Raw genomic sequence first — 15,809 nt, 5'->3', positions numbered from 1 at the left:
TAAATTTGTAATCCCACTGCTGGGCATACACACCGAGGAAACCAGAATTGAAAGAGACACATGTACCCCAGTGTTCATCGCAGCACTATTTATAATAGCCAGGACATGGAAACAACCTAGATGTCCATCAGCAGATGAATGGATAAGAAAGCTGTGGTACATATACACAATGAAGTATTATTCAGCCATTAAAAAGAATACATTTGAATCAGTTCTGATGAGATGGATGAAACTGGAGCCGATTATACAGAGTGAAGTAAGCCAGAAAGAAAAACACCAATACCGTATACTAACACATATATATGGAATTTAGAAAGATGGCAATGATGACCCTGTATGCAATACAGCAAAAAAGACACAAATGTGTATAGCAGACTTTTGGACTCAGAGGGAGAGGGTGGGATGATTTGGGAGAATGGCATTGAAACATGTATACTATCACATAAGAATCGAATTGCCAGTCTATGTCTGATGCAGAATACAGCATGCTTGGGGCTGGTGCACGGGGATGACCCAGAGAGATGTTATGGGGAGAGAGGTGGGAGGGGGTTCATGTTTGGGAACGCATGTACACCCATGGTGAATTCATGTCAATGTATGGTAAAACCAAAACAGTATTGTAAAGTAAAATAAAGTAAAAATAAAAATTTAATAAAAGAAAAAAAAAACACATGAGAGTAATAACACAAAAAATGGAAGGGAATAAAAGTAAAAGTTTTATAAGGTTTTCTTTTTTTAACTTTGATGCATGAGGTGGTAAAAGTAATAATTCATAGAGAATCTCTTTTATCAAGAGTGAATATTATAATTGTTGGTTCCAACAATAGTGTGCAAATGAAAGTCACTCAGTCGTGTCCAACTTTTTGTGACCCCATGCCCTGTATAGTCCATGAAATTCTCTAGGACAGAATACTGGAATGGGTAGCATTTCCCTTCTCCAGGGTATCATCCCACCCAGGGATTGAACCCATGTCTCCTGCATTGCAGGCAGATTCTTTACCAGCTGAGCCAGGAAGGAAGCCCAAGAATACTGGAGTGGGTAGCCTATCCCTTTTCCTGGGGCTCTTCCCAACCCAGGAATCGAACTGGGGTCTCCAGCCTTGCAGGCAGATTCTTTTCCTACATTTATCAGGGAAGCCCCATTCCAACAACAGATGAGGAAAATAATATGTAAGTAACAAATTAATAGGAGAGGCAATTAGAATAATAAAATCTCTTGCTTACCCTGAAATAAAGCAAAAACAAATTAAAAAATGAAAAGAATAGTTATATCAAATATAAAACAAAAGTTAAGTCATACATGTAAACCTCTAATACCAATGATCTAAATGGAGCTAAACAACTTAATTTTTCCTTAGACCTATTATTATGTTGCATCCTATTAACAGATTTTTTCTAATAATTAAACATCCATGCATCCTGGCTTAAACCTTAGTAGATTATAGTATATTATTTTCTTAACTGTAGTGTTAGGATATTTTCACTGATATTGTGTTTAAGATTTTCATCAATTATAATTTCTCAACATGTTTTTTTCTATATAAGACATAGAATTGATGATGTCTTCAGCTAATTGATGATGTCAAGCCACTGTCTTCTCACTTTCATAGCTTTGATTGAGGCGGAGTTTTAATTTTCATTGGATTTCCTTCAATGGTAATGTGGTTTTCATCTATCCAGCCACTTTGCATCTCCTACCTCCACTGATTTTATAATTTTTTCTCTCTCAGTGATTTCTATCAAATACCCTATTATGTGCTTGTGGCTTTCTTTGTATTTATTTTGCTTTCGGTTCATAAAACTTCTTGAATCCGTGGACCGAAGTCTTTCATTTCTCATTTAGATAAGTTTTCATCACTATCTCTGTAGATACAGTTTTGGCTTGATTTTTATCTTTTTACTTTGTGACTGTGTGTTAACTTTCTCATTTTCTGATTTGTTTCCTATGTTCTTTCATCAATATTTCATTTTCTTACTCTTTATGCTTTATTTTGAGTATTTTATGTAGTTATTCTCTACTAACACCTTCCTCTGCTATATCTAATAAACTGGTAAGCTATATATTGACTTCACAGTTTTAATTATTACACTTTTGTTAATACTTGTTTACATTCTTTTCCATGTATAAAATTCTCTTGTTGTATTTTTATATTTATCTTATCATTCAAAAATTATTAATCAAGGTTTGATAAAAGTCTGTACTTCATAATTCCAATATCTAGGTCAGTTCTGGGTCTGTTTCTACTGTTGTTTAATGTTTTGGTTTTTGGTTATGTTTTCCTGCCTTTGGCTTTCCTGTTAAATTGTAACTGAATGCTGGGTATGCTGTATACTAAATTATAGAGATTCTGTTCAAAGTTGTATTCTTCCAAAGAAGATATACACTTATTTTTGACAGATAATTAAAGTAGGGGAAAATCACAGTAATTTTCATTTAGAATTGAGCTAATCTGAAACCTGAGGACGTTTCTATTTCCTGTTCACCTTACTTCTGTGCTATTACTCTTGCATTTTCCACAGTACTTTTTACTAAGGATATTAAACTCCATTTTTTTTTTTTTTTTAGATCTTGCCAGAATTGTATACTATCAATAGCCTTGCTTGGCTGCTAGCAATTGAGTTGCCTCTTCTCTTCTCTTGCCCCATTTACAAATCTCAAATTACCTTTGAAGGAAAAGCATTAGGTAAAGTCAATGTTTTCCTTTCTTTCCCAAATTTTGGCCCCTCAAATTTGGCTCATTTGGAAGACCTGCAAATCAAATTTTGTCTCCCTAGTCACATGACTCTATCAAAAACTTGGCTCATATTTCCAGTCTCTTATTTCCTGCTCAGATTTTTTAAAAAATCTTTTAAGCCTTACACCATTTATTTATTAGAAAAAGCTTTTGAAGTAAAACATGGCATCTCAATGTATTTCCCTACTTGTATGAGTTTCCTAGAACACCTGTAACAAAGTGCCAAAATCTGAGTGGCCTAAAAAAGCAGGAGCTTATTGTCTTATAATTTTGGAGACTAATAGTCCAAAATCAAGGCGTTGGCAGTGCTGGTTCCTTCTGAAGACTGTGAGGAAAGGAGTCACTCCATGCGTTTCTTAAATTTATGTTCCTTGGCTTATAAATGTATCACTCTAATCCCTGCTTTCATTTTCACAAGTCATTCTCTTTGTGGGCATCTGTCTCCAAGTTTCCATTTCTAACTTAATTACAATTGCAATGACCCTATTTCCAAATAACATCATATTCTGAAGTACTGAGGGCTAAGATATCAATATATGAATTGGAGGGAGGACATATTCAAACCATAACACTATACTCAAAACTCTGGTTCTTCAAGTCCTATCTATTCAGGTATGTCTTTAATATCTTCAAACATATTTTGCATTTTATTCAGCTTTTCTAATTGTTCTTAACAGAATAATTCAACTGCTGACAGGTCATCAATAATGCTCATAAATGGAAGTCTCAGGTTTAATCCAAAATTATTAATTAGTCATAGAAACATCAATTTCTCAACCTTCTCTAAAAGAGAAATGTAGAAATAGAATTGGGAGTATCTGTCCCAATTATTATTAGTTTCCATTTTTCTTGATAATCCTTTTACCAGTTTTTGATTTCTAAATACCTAAGTTATTTTGAGAGCTATAGGAGGATTCTGTCTGATGATCACAATGAAAGGAAGATGACCAGAATGGCACCTAAGGACTCAATCTGTTGGTTTTCTTCAGGCTGTGAAATTGTAGAAAAATGAGACATTTTCTTGTCATGAGTGAAGTCTAAATTTTAAGGCTATAGAATGAATGGCAATTGGAAAGGTTCCAAAGTTCACCTAGGAACTTGGATGGATAAAGATTTTGACATATTTTACAATCTTTATTAGGATAGTGATAAACAATAAGATAGATGGGATGAGGGTGTGGGAAGGAGGTCCAAAGAGGAGGGGACATATGTATATGTAGCTGATTCACTTCATTGTACAGCAGAAATTAACATAACATTGTAAATAAACTATATCTCAATAAAAAGCAAATAAAAATACAAAGTTGCAAAAGTAAAATTGGCAATGTCATTTGAAGCAGATGCACAAAATACAGAAAAGAATTTCCATCAAATAGCAAACAACTCCATCTTATATCCTAAAACAGCACTGCCATGGCTGCCATAGATAAGTGACAGTAGCACTGGATTGACCTGTTTCCTTATTTTTTGTGTGCTTAATTTGATTGTATAATATCAGTACAAAGCTCTTTGATTTATTATATTCAAAGGAAGTCACTGCAATACTACTATAACTCCTCATAAAAAATTCATCTCTTGTGAGAAAAGATCCAGATATTTTTCAGAAAGGTAGTCCAACTCTAATAATAACGATGTTTAATAGATAAAGATAGTTCTGTTACCATTTTCCTATTTCATATATATAAATTTGCTTTTTAAAGACTTCATATTCATTTGTTTCATTGCTGCTCACCTTGAATAAAGCGATATATCAAAGTGCTTAAGAAGTCAGTTTTTGATCAGGTCTAGATTCAAAACCCCTAGAACATGTAATGTTAAGTGAGATCATGAGTAAGTTTATTCTCACTCTGTGATTCAGTTCAGTTCATCTGCTCAGTCTTGTGCGACTCTTTGTGACCCCATGAATAGCAGCACGCCAGGCCTCCCTGTTCATCAACAACTCCTGGAGTTCACTCAGACTCACATCCATCCAGTCCGTGATGCCATCCAGCCAACTCATCCTCGGTCGTCCCCTTCTCCTGCCCCCAATCCCTCCCAGCATCAGTCTTTTCCAATGAGTCAACTCTTCGCATGAGGTGGCCAATGTACTGGAGTTTCAGCTTTAGCATCATTCTTTCCAAAGAAATCCCAGGGCTGATCGCCTTTAGAATGGACTGGTTGGATCTCTTTGCAGTCCAACTCTCAAGAGTCTTCTCCAACACCACAGTTCAAAAGCATCAGTTCTTTGGCACTCAACCTTCTTCACAGTCCAACTCTCACATCCATACATGACCACTGGAAAAATGGTAGCCTTGACTAGACGGACTTTTGTTGGCAAAGTAATGTCTCTGTGATTAAATATTTTTTAAAAATAGATGGCCCATAGTCTTGTTATAAAGATTAAAATGGATAACATAACTTAAGTTCTCGGTAGAGTGCCTCTAACACATTAACTGATTAAACGATGAGCTATTATTATTAATGAATAAATATAACTTGAACCACATTTCCTCCTTTATTGCAGAATGAATGCTGTCTTCCAGACACATTTGCTTAATCTCAAAACAAACATATATATATATATATACACATACATATATATATATATATATATATATGTATATATATATGAAAGTGAAGTCGCTCAGTCATGTCCGACTCTTTGCGACCCCATGGGCAGTAGTTTGCACCAGGCTCCTCTGTCTATGGGATTTTCTAGGCAAGAGTACTGGAGTGGGTTGCCATTTTCTTCTAATATATATGTATACATGTACTTAAATGTATTTATATATGTACATTTTCATTGAATTTCAGTAAACTTAATTGAACTGGGAAAAAAATCATAAAAGGGCTACCTTGGCCAAAAAGTTAAAGATGTTATGATTGTCAAATAATTAAGAACAAAAGCAGAACCATTAAAGCTTTAGGGATTGCTAATCCACAGGAGGAATATGAGACAAAGCAACATTAGAAATGTCATGCTGAGAGATAATTTTGTAATAAAGTCTTCAGTTCCGCTGACTTCATTGTGATTCATTTTTTATGAAAACACAGATTTTAAATATTTTAGTATTGCTAATATTTGGTAAAACATCAATAATAAAATTCTAAAAGTTTTTCCTGTTTTAGTCACCATTATTTTAAGATATTTGCAGCATCCTGAAATATTTTATTTCTGTCTTCCTTTATTCCAACAAAATGGATTTGAGGTAGGAATCCTTTAGTATAACAGAACAATATAGACTGAGTTTTGGTGAATAAATCTCTGGTAACCTATTTTGAAATGAAAGCCATTCAATATAAATAAGAACTGATTTAAGTGAGAGCAACATGTATGAGAATCAAAATTTATTTCTTTTCTGTCATAATTATTTTACACAGGAAGATATTACCGAGGAATAGTTTTGAATACAGTTATATACTCATTCATCACTGATAAACTTTATATACTTACGAATCTATGATTTAAATGTCAGTTCCATATAGCTTCTTCTATATGGTCTTTTCAATTATTTGAAGAGTGAAAAGTAAAGCTCAGTGAAGCAAGTTTATCAGCTAAAATGTTTTCATTGATGGGCGATCAAGCCAAACTTAGCTTCCCAGATCCCACTCTAGAAATTCTCGACACATAATATTAACATTTCTCTTTCAATCTTGCCTAATAATAATAGTAGTACTTGTAATGATGATTGTTCTAGGGAAAAACAAAAGTATTTAATCCTGAAAGATGCTCCCTAGATCCCTTTAACTAAGGACATTTCAAAACACATATCCCTCCCTCCTATATTTATCCTCAATCTATTATCCTCCTTGTCTCTATGGCATACACAATTTATTTTCCTTCCTCTACTACTGAGAACTGGTGTGGTTCTTGGGTGTGACACAAAATATACCACTTCAGATTTGTCTTTCACCCTCAACTAGCACTCATTCTATTTGGAAATTACTTTCCCTCCACTGAACCTCCTTTTATTACTGAAGTTTCTGTCACCAATCATAATAAACAACTGAAGTTTATTACATACTATTTATCATAGCTCCTTGACTCGATCTTTCATATTGTAAGGCAGAGAAATGTGTATGGGATTTGATGCATATAGCATCATCAAAAGCAGGTACTATTTGACAGAACAGCCCCATCATTGGTCATAAAATGAGCCTTGTACTTGGGGCTGTTGAAAGAAAAGAAGGAGGGATGTTCAGCTCATGGCCATGGTATCAACATGAAAGAAAGGGAACAAAGCAATACATTTGTTCCACATTGGAGCACAAACAGTGAATATGTTATTATCAAGATCCAAATGGGCCTATCACTTCTGATCAAAAAAAAAAAAAAAAGGGACTGGAAACAAAGATCTCCTTTGATGTATTAGTTGTGTTTTCTTTTTTTTCTTTTGACTTCCTATTATGGAATATGCACCTTTAGTTCTCTTGCACACTTCTTCTCCTCTCCTTTAAACAGTAGTTTAAAAATATAATCAGTGTATATATAATTACAACTTATAACCAAGTAACATCTATGACTGTATTTCTTTACTTATGTGCCTTTCTATTTTCCTAAATGAATAGGTACTAGTGGTAAAGAATCCACCTGCCAGTGCCAGGAGATGTAAGAGACGTGGGTTAGATCCCTGGGTCAGGAAGATTTCCTGGAAGAGGAAATGGCAACCCACTCCAGTATTCTTGCCTGGAGAATCCCATGGACAGTGGAACCTAGTGGGCTACGGCCCATGAGCTTGCAAAGAGTTGGACATGACTGAAGCTACTTTGCACTCACACACAGTAATTGCTTACATTTTTATTTGCTATAGCAGGTCATTCTATGGTCATATAATTTTCCACATGAATAAAGTATGTTGAATGTACTCATTCTATTTGTTTTATAGAGAACTCCCTCTCAAAGAATATTCAATTCACAAATCAATTCAGATCTTTATTATCTAATTAGCTGTCATGTTAGACATTCTCTCCTCTTTTTTATTGTGTTTAATACATTTACCATGGATCCTATTTCCCCCTCTTTCTTGATTTACATATTTGCTCTGCAGAACCTAGTAAGAGCTTTCTGAGGAGGTATGCCAGTCACAGAAACATTTTCAGTCCTTTCCTCCCCTAAAATGTATACTCTTCATGTCCATATGTGGGTTGGCCAGTTATCCAGTTCTATTTAGAAAACTGTCAAGGTATTGTTCCACTGCCCACCAGAATCTCAAATTGCTACTGACATCATTGAGAAGTCTGACTCCATGATGATTCCTATTTTATTCTATGTGCTTCTTTTTCTCCCTTACTTCTTTTAGCATCTTTGCTTTATCCTGTGTATCCTGAAAATCTACCCCAGACCTACTGTGTTTATTCATTGTTTTCTCATTAATACATTTCAAGTGGAAATACACATCTTGGATTTTTGATTTTCTCATAATGCCTTAGATCACTTTTCTCCTGTTTTCCCATCTCTCTTCCTGAAATGCCTGTTTGTCAAATTTTGGATCCACTGAACTGATCCACAGTTTTCTTATCTTTGCCTTTTTTTTTTAAATCTCCTTAATTCCTACAAAATTTCTTGAATCATATCTCCCAAACCTATTGTTGTTCAGTCGCTCAATCGTGTCGGACTCTTTGCAACCCCATGGACTGCTACACGCCAAGCTTCCCTGTCCATCGACATCTCCCAGAGTTTGCTTAAACTCATGTCCATTGAGTCAGTGATGCCATCCAACCATCTCATCCTCTGTCATCCCCTTTTCCTATCTTTAATCTTTCCCAGCATCAGGGTCTTTTCTAATGAGTTGGTTCCTCACATCAGGTGGCCAAGGTATTGGAGTTTCAGCTTCAGCATCAGTCCTTCTAATGAATATTCAGGACTGATTTGATTTCCTTTAGGATTGACTGGTTTGATCTCCTTGCAGTCCAATGGACTCTCAAGAGTATTCTCCAACACCACAGTTCAAAATTATCCATTCTTCAGTGTTCAGCCTTCTTAATGGTTCAACTCTCACATCCATAAATGTCTAATGAAAAAACCATAGCCTTGACTACACAGATATTTGTCGGCAAAGTAATGTCTCCTTTTTAATATGCTGTCCAGGTTGGTCATTGCTTTTCTTCCAAGAGACCAAGCATCTTTTAATTTCATAGAGCAGTTACATCTGTAGTGATTTTGGAGCCTAAGAAAATAAACTCTGTCACTGTTTCCATTGTTTCCCCATCTATTTGCCATGAAGTGATGGGACTAGATGTCATGATCTTCATTTTTTGAATGTTGAGTTTTAAGCCAGCTTTCTCACTCTCCTCTTTCACTTTCATCAAGAGGCTTTTTAGTTTCTCTTTGCTTTCTGCCATAAGGGTGTTGTCATCTGCATATCTGAAGTTATCGATAACCACAATGTCTGTTTATTCTTAGCTATATGTCTGTGCCTAGTAGTAAGACACTGAAAAGGTGATTTGCAGGTCTTTTTGAATAGGTAAAGTTCATCCTTTGCTGGAATTCACTGTAACTAATCAGACAGTGAGATTTATTTTACACTTGGGATGTTTCAAGTTTTATTTTCTTCTACTCTGGGATATTTTCATTTCTCCAGAAGTACAGATGCACTTCTCTCCTACCTGCATAGTTATAAACTCTTTTCCTGGCTTTTTGAATAATGTGATAAGGTCACTTTAATCAACGCAAAGTTTCTGCAAAAATTCCTGCTTAGGATCGAGTGTAGCCAGCTAGTCATCCCTTTATTGCTGTCTCCAAGTCTGGAAACATTCTACTTTAGTTGCTATCTTTGATGAGTTCCCAGTTAAACAGTCACAAGGTGGAATTGAGGAAATGGGGGCATATAATTGTTTCTAATGCAGATCTATAACAACTATATCTAATTTTAATGTACTTCCTTCTCTGATACAAAAGTCTCTAATTATCAAGCTTTCCATGTCATGGCAAATGATTAATATCTTTTTGCTATTTCCTTCAATATACATCTACATTTTCAAATTTCTTTTGCTAAATCAGAAACCATTCTTTCTGCCTTCCCTTTTTGTATATTGTTCTTTATGGTAATAGAACCCTAAACTTTTATTAAAGCAGGGTTTATAAGTTTCTTATTCTTATTCTTCATGTATGGGGTGTGTGTGTGTGTGTGTGTGTGTGTGTGATAGAGAAAGTGAGGGGGAGATAAATTTATTGGAGGAAAATGAAGAACCTTCTTTAGTTTTCCACCTTTAAATTAAAATTTAGGAATAGATTTCTAATTAGCCTTGAGTCAGGCTCTTACCTAAACATCTAATTACCCATTAAGTAGCAACAGAAAGTACAATGGGTATTGTAGTCTCTCAGTATATGAAGCTTAAAAGGAAAAATAATCAGTCATTTTCCATGGAATCTAGTATTGTGTTGGGTTTTTGTTTTTTTTTTTTTTCTAATTTGCACCCATTTCTCTAGACATACAAAGGATTTTTCTTATGACTGTAACTTGTCCAGATTTCAAGTAAGAACAGTATATTGAGCTAAGTATAGCTCGTATCAGAATAAAACAGGTTGGCCTCCCCAGAAGAGCAATAAAAGCACAGATCTGGCTTGAATATACACCATAGGAAGTATATTTTAATCAGACTATGTCACTTTAGATTGCATAGTTTGTGTTTATCAAATGTTCTTTCTCTAAAATTCATCAAGATAATCTGGTCTTTAGAGATAAACCATTTAACATAGTGCTTAAGAGCATGAGTTATAGAGCCAGATTTTTAGTTTTGCATTCTCACACATCTGTTTCATAACTAAAGTGAGTATTTATAGTTTCTGTGCTTCAAGTTTGTCAAAATAGGAATGCCACTGAAAATTTCTCTAGAGATGCTATGAGTTTCCAATCATTTTAAACATATAAAACACTTAGGACAATATGCAATAAATATTAAAGATTACTTTTTACAACAGAACCAATATTGTTTTCTAAGTTGGGAATTTTGACCATAAATTCTTCTATGATTTATAAGAGCTGTTAACTCTGACTTTATAGGCTTATATAAATAACCCACAGTCTTATAAAAAAATCTTAAACTATCAAATAAATATTTAGCATAATATTGCCACCAACAGCATTGCTATAAGTGGAATTATAATTAATGGTTTTGATTAAGCATAAATTAAGAAAACAATGTGTTCCTAAGATAATGTGCATGCACATTGAATTATAGGAAAGGGGAAGAAGGAATAGAGAAGAAAGGAGCCAAGGACATGAGTCCATCGTTGGCTGCCATCAACCCAAGAAGGGTGCTGCAGGACCTCACAGAAAGTTTGCCATCTCAGCAGAATACATTATATTGTGACATTATTGAGGAAGTGGGTATAGTAGGGTGTGGAGGAAATTGGTAAACTGTTCACTTTCTATTAAAAACAAAATGTAACTGTTTTCATCCTGTAAATGCAGAGTTCCAAAGTCTCATTCCTATACAACTAATTTTGCTCTTTTCACATGCATTCTCTGAATTTTTATATTTAATCAGATGTCAATCAATCTAACTATCAGTTAAACCAGGTGTTAATTCCCAAATCCAAGGTCAGATGAAAATTGGTTTAAAATTTTTAAGTGTTAAGTTGGTAAATAGAAAAGTGGAAAAATTCCACTGAGGCTATCAGGAAATGTTTCTCATGAACACACAGGATCTTGGGTCATTATTTCCTTCTTGGAATTTTTTTTTTTTTTTTGGTTCTTATATAGATGCAGTCAATATCATTTATTTAAAGTTAAAATTACTTTTTAAGTATCAGAATATCAATAAAATTTATAGGGAGCAGTTTGTTTCCTTCTTAAATTTTTTACACATATAAATATATGTCAACAAAAATAATTTTACCTTACACTGTTTTCCTAATGAAAACAACTCCCTAGATTAAAGAGTTTAAAATCATTTTTTTTTAGAATAAGATTTTTGTAGAGAGGATTATTTTTCTTAATTGGAACTTTTTAGAAAATAAAATTCAGTGCCAATTCTTCTGCCAGAAGTTTCTCAGATATTAATTTCTCCATCTGATAATTTGAGAAAGAAAATGGGACAAACTTTCTCTGACTTTTCTTAAAAGGCAGTCTGTTTCTAATGTTTGAATTCAAACATTAATAACAGTAATCAATGACTCATAAAACAATATCTAAATACTAACATGCATGCTGAATGATTTTCCCAAGTGGAAACTCTGCAAATGTTAATCTGAAAGTACAAAGAGTGTGATTTCCCTAACCAGTCAACTGGCTCCCATGGAAGAAAAGCTCTGATTTGTAGTGTTTTACCAATGTCTGTGATGTAAATATTCTCTCCATGGCTCATTTCAAGCTACTGAAGTGATGTTCACCAGCTCGTATAATTCATAAAAACTTTAACAATTGTTGGACTCTATTGTAGCACTACACCCGTTGTGTAGGCCAAGGATATAGTTTGAATTTCTGCTGTTGATTCCACTTTATGAATTCTAGTTTCAGTTTCTATCAAGAAACACCTGAAGGTACAAAACTTTAATATAAAGTTTTATTGTAACATGGAGGTGTGCTTTGACAAAGTATCTTATATTTCTCCTCAAAAATTTACATTTTTATTTCTATCACAATCTTTTATGGATGTTCAATGTATGCTTTACTATGTATTTCACAATTCTAATATTACTCATCCCTTGAGCTGAGTCTTATACTCAGATGGTATAATTTTGCTAGTACTTCATTTTCCAATAGTGTGCTTCATTCTGGTACTTATTCATTATAAGCAAGACTGTATGCATATGTGTGGGAGGCACTCTGGGTGATTCTGCTATTCACGGGTGATTATAATAATGGTGAGAATAAATGTGAGTTATGATTCCACCTCTGTTCTTCCAAAATGTCAGCTCTTCCTCAAAGTAATACCCGTAAAGTCCAAGTTAGTTTCAAAGCAATTCACAAACACTCTGGAATTAAGAGCCAATTCCAAAGTTACTAAAATATAAGATTTATATAAACATCTCATTTATAGATATTGAATTGGCTAACTAGCTACAACAAATTATTCTTTGGTCAAAGATGAATCAAAATGTTTAATTTAGTAAAAATGAGAAAGTTTATATATTTTTCATTGCAAGTAATATTTCTCAAGAATGTTACTCTTAGTTAAACCAAAACTCATTCTTTCTGCTTCTTACTTTTTTTCCCTCCTTATTCTACATTGTGTGGCATTTTCATTGTTGATTGGTTTGTTCCCTTTATACTTATTTAATTCTAGCACCGCTCAAGATGATCTCTCAAAGTATTCTACATCATTTCACATACTTTTTTTTTCTTTTAAGAAAACTCGTAAATCTAATACCTATATCAGTGATTTTCTAACACTCTTCATTCGAGGCACCAAGTTACTAGAGTCCGAATTCCCTTATAAAAGTGTTAAAATGAGAACTTTCTCAAGATTTTTTATTCTCTACCTATCTCTCAGACATCTCAACATTTCACATCTGAATTAATAACTATTTTAAACACACATGATGATGTTTTATATAACTTTCCATATCAAATTGTCCAGTGTTAGCTAATGGTGATAGAATTATTGTGATGATTAAAATATCAAGTGACTTATAAACTGCAGTCAAAGCTTTGGATGCATTATCTCAATCAGTTTTCATTTATCTGACAAAGTGATTATGTAATTTATGGGGAAAGCAATTGAGACTTACAGAAGTCCAGAAACAATATAGCTAGTTAAGTGGAAAAGCTAGAATTAAACCAAGTTCCATCTGAATCAGAGTCTATTTTCTTTCCATAATACCATACTATATTTTAAAATTAATAAATCACTGATTATAGTATCATAACCATGCTCAGTTCAGTTCAGTTCAGTCACTCAGTCGTGTCCAACTCTTTGCGACCCCTGAATCACAGCACACCAAGCCTCCCTATCCATCACCAACTCCCAGAGTTCACTCAGACTCACATCCATCGAGTCAGTGATGCCATCCAGCCATCTCATCCTCTGCCGTCCCCTTCTCCTCCTGCCCCCAATCCCTCCCAGCATCAGAGTCTTTTCCAATGAGTCAACTCTTCGCATGAGGTGGCCAAAGTACTGGAGTTTCAGCTTCAGCATCATTCCCTCCAAAGAAATCCTAGGGCTGATCTCCTTCAGAATGGACTGGTTGGCTCTCCTTGCAGTCCAAGGGACTCTCAAGAATCTTCTCCAACACCACAGTTCAAAAGCATCAATTTTTCGGTGCTCAGCCTTCTTTACAGCCCAACTCTCACATCCATACATGACCACAGGAAAAACCATAGCCTTGACTAGATGAACCTTAGTTGGCAAAGTAATGTCTCTGCTTTTGAACATGCTATCTAGGTTGGTCATAACTTTTCTTCCAAGGAGTAAGCGTCTTTTAATTTCATGGCTGCAATCACCATCTGCAGTGATTTTGGAGCCCCAAAAATAAAGTCTGCCACTGTTTCCACTCTTTCCCCATCTATTTCCCATGAAGTGATGGGACCGGATGCCATGATCTTCGTTTTCTGAATGTTGAGCTTTAAGCCAACTTTTTACTCTCCTCTTTCACTTTCATCCAGAGGTTTTTTAGTTCCTCTTCACTTTCTGCCATAAGGGTGGTGTCGTCTGCATATCTGAGGTTATTGATATTTCTACCAGCAATCTTGACTCCAGCTTGTGCTTCTTTCAGCTCAGCATTTCTCATGATGTACTCTGCATAGAAGTTAAATAAGCAGGGTGACAATATACAACCTTGATGCACTCCTTTTCCTATTTGGAACCAGTCTGTTGTTCCATGTCCAGTTCTAATACGGGTTAAACTTAAACTTTTACTTTTATTATTTACTTATTCCCATCTTAAGTTGAACAGTTTGTTTATTATCCAAAATTTTTTGAAAACTTCAGGATCACTAAAACCTCACTGGGTCTTTGTAATGTTATAACGGCATTCATATACTTTGATGTTAGAGCTATTCTGGACTCTTGATCCTTTATATTCTGAAAGAATTGGTGAAAGATTGGTGATATTTCTTTTTTAAATGTTTGATAAAATTCACTAGGACATTTATCACGTCTGATCTTTTAAGTGTGTGTGAGAGAGAGAGAAAGAGAAAGAGAGGCAGAGACAGAGAGAAGTTTTGTTGTAATGTACAGAGTAGCGCTTAGATTTTCTGATTTATATTGTATTAGCTTATTAGTTGCATTTTTAAAAGATGTTTATTTCATTTGAGTTGTCAGAATCCTTTGAGTAAATTTGTTCATAATATATCTATAGGATCTATATGGATTTTTTTAAAATTTCTGATACTGATAATTCGTGTCCTCTTTTCTTATCTTTTAACTTTCCAAAACTAAACGTCTGGATTTCTTAATCTGCTCTATTGTTTTTCTGTCTTCCATTTCTCCTAAAGGAGACATTATTTTTTTTTTAAACTTATATTTGATTTTCTTTGCTCTCCTTTTCCTGGCTTTTCAAGATGCTTCCTTATGTCATGGATTTTAGGAATTTCTTCTTTTCTAATATCAGCATTTAAAGCCATAATTTCTGAGTCCCTTTGCTGCATATCAGAGATAGGCACAACACTGTAGATCAACTACACTTTAATAAAAAATGAAATAAATAGAACTAGAATTTCAATTTAGGAACATCTGTGGATGGATTCAACACATTTAAAGTTATATTTTCAACATTGTGTATTTGTTCCAAATACTTTCAAGGCATCCTATCTATGCGGTATATTTGTCTTATATTTGGAGTCTTACATTTTCAACCCCACAAATTTCTATCAGTTTAATTGTTTAGATAATACAATTTTTAGTTTACCATACCTTCTCATACCTGCTGACATCATTTTTCTTCTTCTAGAATTCCATCTTTTAGTTGTTCTTATCTGTGGGGAGTAATACCTTCCAGTTTTTCTCTTTTTAAAAAGTCTGTATTTTGCCACTACTCCTGGCAGATGGTTACACTGGGTATACAAGTACATTTTGTCAGTCATTATTTCACTGTGTTGAGGATGCCAAGAGAATGAGGCATTATAAAGGGATAATACAAAAATGACAGAGACAGACTCAATATATAAAATATAGTTGCGCATGTCAGAGTTAAGTTCAACATTTTGCAGT

Source organism: Ovis aries, chromosome 1 (genome assembly GCF_016772045.2).
Source record: "Ovis aries strain OAR_USU_Benz2616 breed Rambouillet chromosome 1, ARS-UI_Ramb_v3.0, whole genome shotgun sequence".
NCBI lineage: Eukaryota > Metazoa > Chordata > Mammalia > Artiodactyla > Bovidae > Ovis > Ovis aries.
This window is presented reverse-complemented; position numbering follows the sequence as displayed.